This window comes from Lygodium microphyllum, chromosome 17, assembly GCF_053477565.2.
Source record: "Lygodium microphyllum isolate KBCC chromosome 17, Lygodium_microphyllum_v1.1.10, whole genome shotgun sequence".
Taxonomy (NCBI): domain Eukaryota; kingdom Viridiplantae; phylum Streptophyta; class Polypodiopsida; order Schizaeales; family Lygodiaceae; genus Lygodium; species Lygodium microphyllum.
In genome coordinates, this window is record NC_141151.1 from 16,917,483 (window position 1) to 16,926,752 (window position 9,270).

The 9,270-nt window shown below is 40.2% G+C and overlaps 1 long non-coding RNA gene across 1 annotated transcript; it reads left to right on the plus strand.

The window, feature by feature from the left end:
* Positions 1–2,833: 2,833 nt before the first annotated feature.
* On the plus strand, positions 2,834–8,945 carry LOC148021625 (uncharacterized). The gene is made up of 2 exons (XR_015694356.1): positions 2,834–3,373; positions 8,590–8,945. It is a non-coding gene; the product is annotated as an uncharacterized LOC148021625 (long non-coding RNA).
* Positions 8,946–9,270: the final 325 nt, after the last annotated feature.

Here is a 9,270-nt window from a genome sequence, read left to right on the forward strand (position 1 = left end):
TTTCCTAAGAGGTAAGACAATATTGAACCCATCATATTTTATTTAGAGAGAACCACAAACTCACACACACATTTTTGGTCTTGCCAAAATAACAAGACATAAGCACAACATGGCTATGAATGAGTTAAAGTCATTACCTTTAATAAGATTTACTTAAAACAAGTATACTACAATACTTGGTTGGCTACAAGGTAAACAATACCATTTTAAAACATTTTTGGGCCCTTTATTTGTGATGTTTTCCTTTAATTTCAACTTATTTTACTAAACATTGAATGGGATAGTAATGATTGTGCTCATGTCGAACGAGCGATATCATTGGATGCTTTTACAAGTAATGGTCTTAATCAGTCATTTTATTCACCTCCTTTTACATTCAATGTTTAAATATTGGTGGAATAAGCCAAGCATAATATTGCTCACCATCTTAAAGTAATGAGGAGCTTATATGAGCTTTGGGCCTATAAATGCCTTAAGTAGTCAAGGATAGGGATCTAACCATTTTGTGATCCCTGGTGCTTGATATTGGATGGAAGATCTACAATTCTACACGAATGCCTCAATATAAAACTATTGTAAAGGCCGTTCTCACCGCATCAATTTTGGTTTTTACATTAACTTGATACCAAGTTCTCGCTTACAAGTTATAATTAGTTTTTCACACAACAATCTTGTAAATGGAAAATTTGAACATGCATGCTTTTATTGGGATTTGTTTGTATTGATCAAGAATTACTCTATACTAACTTGCCCTCATGATGTCTGGATATAGAGCTATCACATAGGCCCTTGTCACAATAGCTATAGTCCATATTCAATGTTTTTGGCAACACAATTTTATGAATAACTAAGACTATTGTTGGAAATAATAATGAGGTTGCTCTTTGATAAGTGGATGTGGGCTATGTTGGCATGTACTTTATAACTTAGATCACAAGGAATAGGCATTCCTTAGGTTAGCTAGAACTCCTAGGCCCCATTGATAGATTCATTTGCGAATTTGCATATTTATCCAAGATTTTGGACAAAAATTGTTGAAACTTTTCCTATTAAGTCTACTATAGTATATCTACGACAACCCTCAAATGTTGTGGCTTTAGCATACAACAAAGATGCTGTATTACATGCCTCCCATAGATGCAACAAACATTCTCTCTTTTCTTTAAGGTCTTCAAACCTCCAGTCCATAAATTCCTACGAAACAATCGGCCATTGGAGTTGGTCAAGTTTAGGGGCATAAATCCTATTGAGGATGCCCACAAATCACAACCCAAGTATGTTGCTACTCTGCTATCCCATATTTGAGCAAGTTAGCCAATGTGAGAGTCTAGGAGTACTTTACTTATCTATTCAACCTTATTCACAAAGTAGATATCCTTGCAACACACCACAAGTAAGAATATAATAGGGTGCATATTCTGCCCACTATGGCTACCATATTATGAGCATGTAATGTAGTAAACAAATTGATGTGTCTCACCGAACACTTGGCAAGAAAATTCATAGTTTCAATTCAAAATAGGAAACGACAAGAGAAATTGCAATAGCCAATGTCCTTAAAAATGAAGATTGATGTTGTGTTTGATGCATCAACTGGCATGATTTTCCCATACTTCTTGTCACATATTGAGTGATACAATAGAGCACTAGACTCTTGTTAGTTGCTGAGATATAGAGTGCAATATATTGTAGAGTAGGTGGCCCTTCTTGATGGTACAAGGAAAGTTGTACATGTTACATTTGCTTACTCTTTTAATTGCTCATTTGTGATCAATTTTTGCATCAGTATATCGTCAACTGATACAATGGCAAGAGGGATGGCCTATTCAAGTTCCAACGTCATCATATGTACTCTTAATTGGCACATTATCTATGAATAAATGACACCCATGTACTTATTTTGCCTTATGACAGTAGCTATAGATCCTATTCTTCGATAGATGGCTGCGTTGCAGTTTTGCTGTCTCATGAATGTCTTATTTTCTCCATAGAGGAAAAAATGTGTAATTTCCCTCAATATAGCCCTAGCTTCTTCCATCCTGCTTTCCTCACTCTGATAGATTCAAGCTTGTTTGCATCTCCTTGCTTACCAACATCTGTATAAATGCTACCCATATACACATAAGCTTTTGCATCTTTTTCACCCAATTACATTGCATGTTCAAATGCCAGTCTTCCAAGCTTTAGATTTGCCCATTTTCGACAAGCACCTAGTATGATATGCCACATGGTGAGATTAGCAAGAAATGGCATTTCCTTGATTACTGTTACTACCTCAGCTAAGTGCCTTGCACAAGCAAATATGCTGACCATGCAAGTGTGTTGCTCTAATGTTGAACTTGTCCCATAGCAGGGTCTTCACACTCTAGCTTTAGTTGTCGCTAGTTGTGTTTCTATAAAATTTTAAATACAATAACTCTTCTTTAAAAGAAAATAATCAGGCCAGTTAACTCAGGTTAATCCTATGCACTTTTGAGGGGGCAAGCACCACCTTGTCACCACACCATTCTAATAGCATATGCCCTAACGAGCAATGCTAACAAATATATGTATCAATTGAATACGAAGGCTGACATCCAAACTTACAATTCAAGGATGCCCAAAGCGTTGACTACCAACTCAACATGTGGTCCTATTCTAACATCCATCTTGGTGATCAGACAAGTGAAGCCATAATCACTTTTTGTATTTTGCAAGGTGCTTTCATCATTGCATGTGACAATGGAACCCATGACCTTGGGTTTAAGATGTTGTGTCACTACTAGGTCGTAGCCCATATGCTCCTAGTTACAAAACAAAGGTTTTTTGAGACAATTTTCCCATGTGAGAAAAGGGGCTATTGTTCCTTGTATTTCCGTGAAGTGTTCAACCTCACGACCCCAGCTGCTCTACCCTGCTGATTATGCGGCGCCTCTCGAGTAGGCGCACATGATGTCGTCGTAATTCAGAATGTGGGGAAGATGAGGTCGTAATTCGCAACGTGGGAACGGTGGCAAAACAACTTCCTGTGAAAGGGGGAAACTTCCCTCGCGTGAAAGTGATCGTACATCAACCAAACAAAGGCGCTTGCAGTGCTTCTCCTGCAATTCGAGACATGGCTCCCTCGTGGCCTGCTCTGGTGCCCGCCCACATGGACGACGGGTCCCGCTATCCGGCCATGACTGCGTTTGCGCTGCCTGCGGAGCTTTCCCCTCCCTTCGACCCGTCGCGCGTGGATCCGGAGCGGGTGGACAGGATGGTGGACGACCTCCTCCTGCCCGTCGGCGTGGTCCCCCTCAGCCTCGCTCCCAACCTCGCCCGGGCCCTCATATTTGGCATCCAATCCGTCTTCAATGTCCAGCGACAGCAGCAGAGAGCATAGAAATCCTTCAAGGTTTGTCTCCTGCATACAGAAATTGTCTTCATTCAGTCTTCTTCGCTTGTAATGGCCTGGCACTGATCGCATTCTTTGCTTGTAATCGGATGCATTCTGTACACAAAAAAAGCATGAAATTTGCCTTCCCATTTTCATGTCTGATGCCTTGTGTGATTTGTTGAGCACTTTACTGGAGGGAAGGGACGGAATCCATGGATTGCTTTTAGTATTTAGAACAAAGCAAAGCTTTGAGAAATGTTAGCAGAAATATCTTACATCATTTGAATTTTCATGTTTTATGCAAATCAACCAAGGAAAGGCCTGAAGTTCATAGTAAGAATTACGACTTTTAGTCAACTTATTGAGTCAAATGTACTCCTATGTATACTCTATTATCAGAGTTTATGCAATGAACCCAACTCAATGTACCTCAAGTGGGTGGGCTCAGTCAAACTCGTTATGTTGTCAGTGCTTTCTCAAAGATGTCATGGGTCCATAGTTATGTATGAACTCCCTAGATTCATATGATCACCAGATCCTATCTCTAGCTAAGGTTTGAGGGCTCATCTACCTGAGTTTGGAGATCACTACCAAGAAACAGGTTTCTTAGACCATTTCTAAAAAGGTAGAATGAGGAGGGAAGGGATAGGGAGGTAGAGCTAGCATGAAGGAGTTACACTAAATTTTTTCCATTATTTTTAATCTCGATTGAAACATGGCCTTTTTGCATTTTTGTATCTCCATCAAGAAAACTAAAATATGTCATTTAAGCTAAACCCATCCCTTTGACCTTCTAGATGTGGCCTCAATTACCAATAAGAAAATGTAACATCCATCTTACTAGCTTGTTGGAGGTAGTTGCACAATGTGACAACAAGCCTAGGAACTTCTTCGAGAAATTCCTCGTGTAACAAAGTTACTTTGTGTCCCTTGATCTTGAAACTCGGCGAGGGTTTGTTTGTGCTTTTGAGTTGTACCATGTTGGAGAATGATTTTTTTTGAATTGATTCCTTTTGCATTTTCGACAATCTAGGGTTGGGGTTCATCTCAAAATTTTCTGCACCCTTGAATTATTTGCGATATCAAAGACTCCCATGAAACTTTGAATTCTTTCCCATTGGGACCATGCTTGATGGGTACCTTGTATCATGGCTAACTTATTATATTGAACCATCGCCTAGGGAGGTGGCTTGCAATATCTCTTTTCCATGTACTTTGATCTATACTTTAGGATCTAGAGGACTGCTCCAATCCCCTTCCATGTAGATGATATCTCTTCTTGTTCTTGTTTGCTTGTCTTGCGTAGGGTTTGTGTACCTTTGCTAGCCTATCCTTTACAACCTCCACAATCTCTATAGAGTTTCCGCTAATCTTAGCCTTTGGAGTAGAAGACAAAATCTTCATCAAAAGAGATTGGAAGCAACTGCCTCCTACTTGGTGCAACTCGTAGTGGAAGAAACAAAGTCAAAATTGGATTAAGCAAGGGGCAAAATGTCTTTCAATGACCTTGTTGGTTGTAATAACTCTTCAATGTGTAGAGCTCTTGCTAGTTATGGATCTTCATGTAATTTTTGTCTATTGATGGAAAGCATTAGAATTTAGAAACGTGCACTCAATGCCAAAATTATTAATCAAAATATGCCAAAATGAAATCAATATTTGTACTCTTGTCTAATATTAAGGTCCTTGGCAATTCACGCATTGTATATGAGTGCCTAATGGATAACATCTTGAGTAGCTAAACTTTTCACGGTTTGGGTTAAGCTCATAAAAGGTAGCATTGATTTTGTAGGAGTTGAAAGTGCCATTGAGGTGGAGATAATCACCTAGTCAATACTTCCTTTTGTGCCTTATGGGGGGACGCTTGGTACTAGAAAGCATATTGAGTAGCTAAACTTTACTTTTTGGATTAAGGCCACATGGCATGCAAATTATTTGCACAACATTATTTATGATTATTTTATTGCTGTGACCAGTTTGTGCAGCAGTCGGCTAGTTTTTACTGGCCAATGTAGTCCTTTTTTCATCACCTATTTATTGGCAGGCCTTCCTTGGTTATTCTCACTTGTTTTTCAGGTGGAGAGAGATCTTACGGTGGAGATAGATCTGACAACTTCTTGTACATACATGCTTCCTTCATTTGAGCTAGCAATGATCTTGGAGAAGATTTTATAGAATGATCCCATAACAAAAATGGGTGTCCATTGTAAAGCTTGAGGGGAAGTAACCTTTGGTAACAATCAAAGCACTTCAATCTTCCTATTGGATGGCATTTGGTTTATTCTCCAAATTTGCTCACAAAGCCAATTGAATGCTTGCTTACGCTTATCAATATAAGCTGAGAATAGCTCATTTGGTAGGCCATTCCATTTAGGGCTTTTCTTGCATGGAAGATGGGACAAAACTTGCTCCACCTTTGCCTTGGAAATATATGAGCTTTCATAAAATCTACTCGGTTGGCCTTACCTAGTCTCACACTATATCCATAATATAGTACATGAGTAGCATGAACAACATCAATAAGAGTTTCGTGTGAATTCGACAAAGTTTTATAGTAATGCCGGACGCATCTAAATGAGTGAGACTCAATAACCATAGCCCCTTGAGCATCTAGCAAGCACACTATATTTTCAGATGCATATTTTTGATTGGAGCTAGCAAAAAACCATGATTCTAGCAATGGTTGTCATGCAAAGCATCTAAGTGGGCTAATAGTTTATATTTTGCTTAGTGCTCATCTTGAAGAGCTTGAACTCTATGTTTTGACCATTCGAAATAAGTGGCCAAGTCATTAAAATTATTCCCAGCTTATTGCAAGGTCAAAGAATGCTCCGATAAATATTTCAAGTGCTGCAATTCTGCTGTAAGAGTAGATGCATGTTGAATCCCATATTTTGTGGGGACAGGTATATGTCTCTCTTGAAAAATCAACTTTGCATCTATGCCCTTAGAGAGGACCCATTTGTCTCCTTGGAGGGAAGGCTTGTGGGGAGAGGCTACCCAACTGGGTGGCTCTAAAGCCATACTTGGGGGATGTAGTGGCGGGACATGTTCTAGTCATTGCATTCTTCAACAAAGCTATATTGCGATACTTGCGAGAACCACACAGCTCATAACTTCCAATCCCCTTGGGAGATGATGATAATACCCTTGAGGCATGATACCCATGTGCTGGACAACTTAGCTATTGCGATATCACCACACAGTTGGCTTCACGAAAACAAGCTATTGTTAGTCTAGGGGTTTGGATGGACACCTCCTATGAGCCGAAGTCCAAGATGGGCATGGCACTCCTTGTGCACGAACCCATTGGTATAAATGTTTTACTGGGTGAGGTTGAGGGTGATCCTTTCTCGAGTTTTGGCTTACTTGGGCCCCTAAACAGGGTGCTTGGTGCTTATCCCTGCCAGTGCAATGGTGCTCTCCTTGGAGCTATCAACCGAAGGAAGTGGAAATAATTAGACTTGTCTGGCGAAACTAGGGGCTTAAGGGTTTGGCCTTGTGATAGCCCTTGCACAACTCGGTTGTGCATACCCAACTCACAAAACAAAACAAAAGGACCTATCTGCCAAACAAAGCAATCAACTGTAGCATATACCTTCAAAAATTGATCATGCAGCAAAAAGGCTGATTGAATCACAAAGCAAAACTGACCTAGCAGGGCCTTGAAAGCATCCACCGGCTAGTGGATCATTCCTAAGACCAAAGGGCAGTGATTTGAAAGGGCATGTTATCTCTCCACCCACATATTTGAAAGGCCAAGGATCGGGATGTTGAAGAGAATGGTATGTAAATATAGACTTGAAAGGGTGGAGCCAAGACTGCATATCTTGTCTCAATGAGGAAGCTGCCAAAGCATCCCAGGATTGGCACTTGGGACCATCCATCAGAGAATGAGAGGAAGTTGTCTTTGCTGAATGTTCTTGCAAGTATTGAAGTCACCCATCAGAAACCTTGGACAGGCCATACAGATACACTAAGTTCTCCCAATGTTGATGACAATCCTGAGTTGCACTAGGTGCATACACTCCAACCAACCATAGAAGCTTGCTGTGATACATAATCTCCACAATCGAGAATCTGTCTCCAACCATCCTGATGAAGTAATGATGGCTGCAATGAAGAATGGACAGCCAACATATCCCCAGAGTCTACGTGCATGTATGTGGTTTTCCTAATTTCATTTTGTGCACTCAAAATTGTGCACCACCACTTTCGCCCCTTTATCCATTTTACCAAGTTCCACCACCTGTTCCCTTTTCCTCATCATCATACCTCTGTCTGCTGCCCGTGTCTCTTGCCACAATTATGCACTACCACTTTGTCCCTTTCATCCAGTTTCTCTGCTATGTGTTGCCCTCTTCCTTATCATCATACGTCTGCCTGCTTCCTGCATCTTCTGCCCTCTTGCATCAGTACCAGCATTCTGGTCAGCAGCTCAGCTGCATCACCATCATTCTTGCCTTGCATGCCAGTGTCTATGTCTGTGGCCCTGCATTTTAGTTCCTGCTATCCTGCTTTTGGAGCAGCTTGCATTACTGTCATTCCCAGCTCTTTGCAATCAGAATACTGCTGCTGTTGCTGTTGCCAGATTTGCCTGCAGTTGTCCAATCCCTGATGTCCTTCATCAACCTCCTGCTGGCTGCCTTTTACATTCCTACAGCTACATCAGAGCAGGTCATCATCATCTTGCAGTAGATAGGCTGTTTCTGACAGTATATGGATGCAGAGCGCAGTTTACTGCACTCGGGATCCATTCGTGGAGGATCACATACTCCAATACTGTCCCTCAGCTGACTTGTATGAGTGACAGTGGCTCCAATCCTTTAGCATTCAGCATTCACTCATCATCATCATCGTCATTTGAGTTTTTGTTTAAGTTTGTTGTGTTAGTCATGTTTACACACTCTTTGTGTTTTTTTCTGCAAACCCTATGTGTTTCCTTGCATGCAATGCCCAAAATCTTAGCAAGGCATCTAATACATCCCAATTACCAGTAGTTTTTGATATTTCTATCAAGCATGATTGATGTGAAAGGGCTGGCTTTTATGAACGTGAATGTGTGATGGAAACATTTGTTTGACAAGAGAAAGATTAAGGTAGATTTGTATGATGTATTTGTGCCACTGAAGTGTTGTCCTTTGAATTTACACTCAAAAACAACTTGCAGTCTCTGTTTATGGCTATGTAATCAGTTGTCTGAATGATTTTGTTTGTTCTTTTAATGCATGCAGGAGCCAGTATTCGCGGAAGGATCTAAAAGCCTTGGCATGAGAATAAAGATACCGGGCATTAAGCACAAGAATGCTGAAATCATACCTACATCCATGCAATGGCCTAACAGGATTATCCAAAATAATTGAAGGCTACATGCTTGGAGATGGGAATGCACTAAGCTTGAAGTTGGATGGAGCAATTCAAAACAATGATGATTGATTGTGTGTTCAAACTGTAAAGCTTGTTGATGTGTCCTGGAATAGCGACTCTCTGTTGTTCGTAGTTTTGGACACATAGGTTTGTGATACCTTGATGCCTTGTAAGGAAATTACATTGATAAACATATGAAAACCTTTTTTAGCATTGCCTGTCACACAGCACATGCTTTTACAATTTTGCAGTGGCATGGTGAATCATTATTGAAAATTTACTCCTATAGAGATAAACTAGCCTTGCTCTTGGCAATTAAAGTAGTGTTCTTATGGGAAACAAAAGGTTAAGCACATGCCATTGCACACATTGTTAATATTTATTTATTATTTGTATGTAAACTAGAAGCTAAGTTGGAGCTTTGGATGTAGTTGTTGCTTTTGGTCTAGTGAAATATAGGTCTGAAAGTTCTCCAGGCACTAGAACGATTGAAGCTTGCAATTAATACTTTACTAGGATTTTAAACTTCTTGATTGTTAGCCCACTTC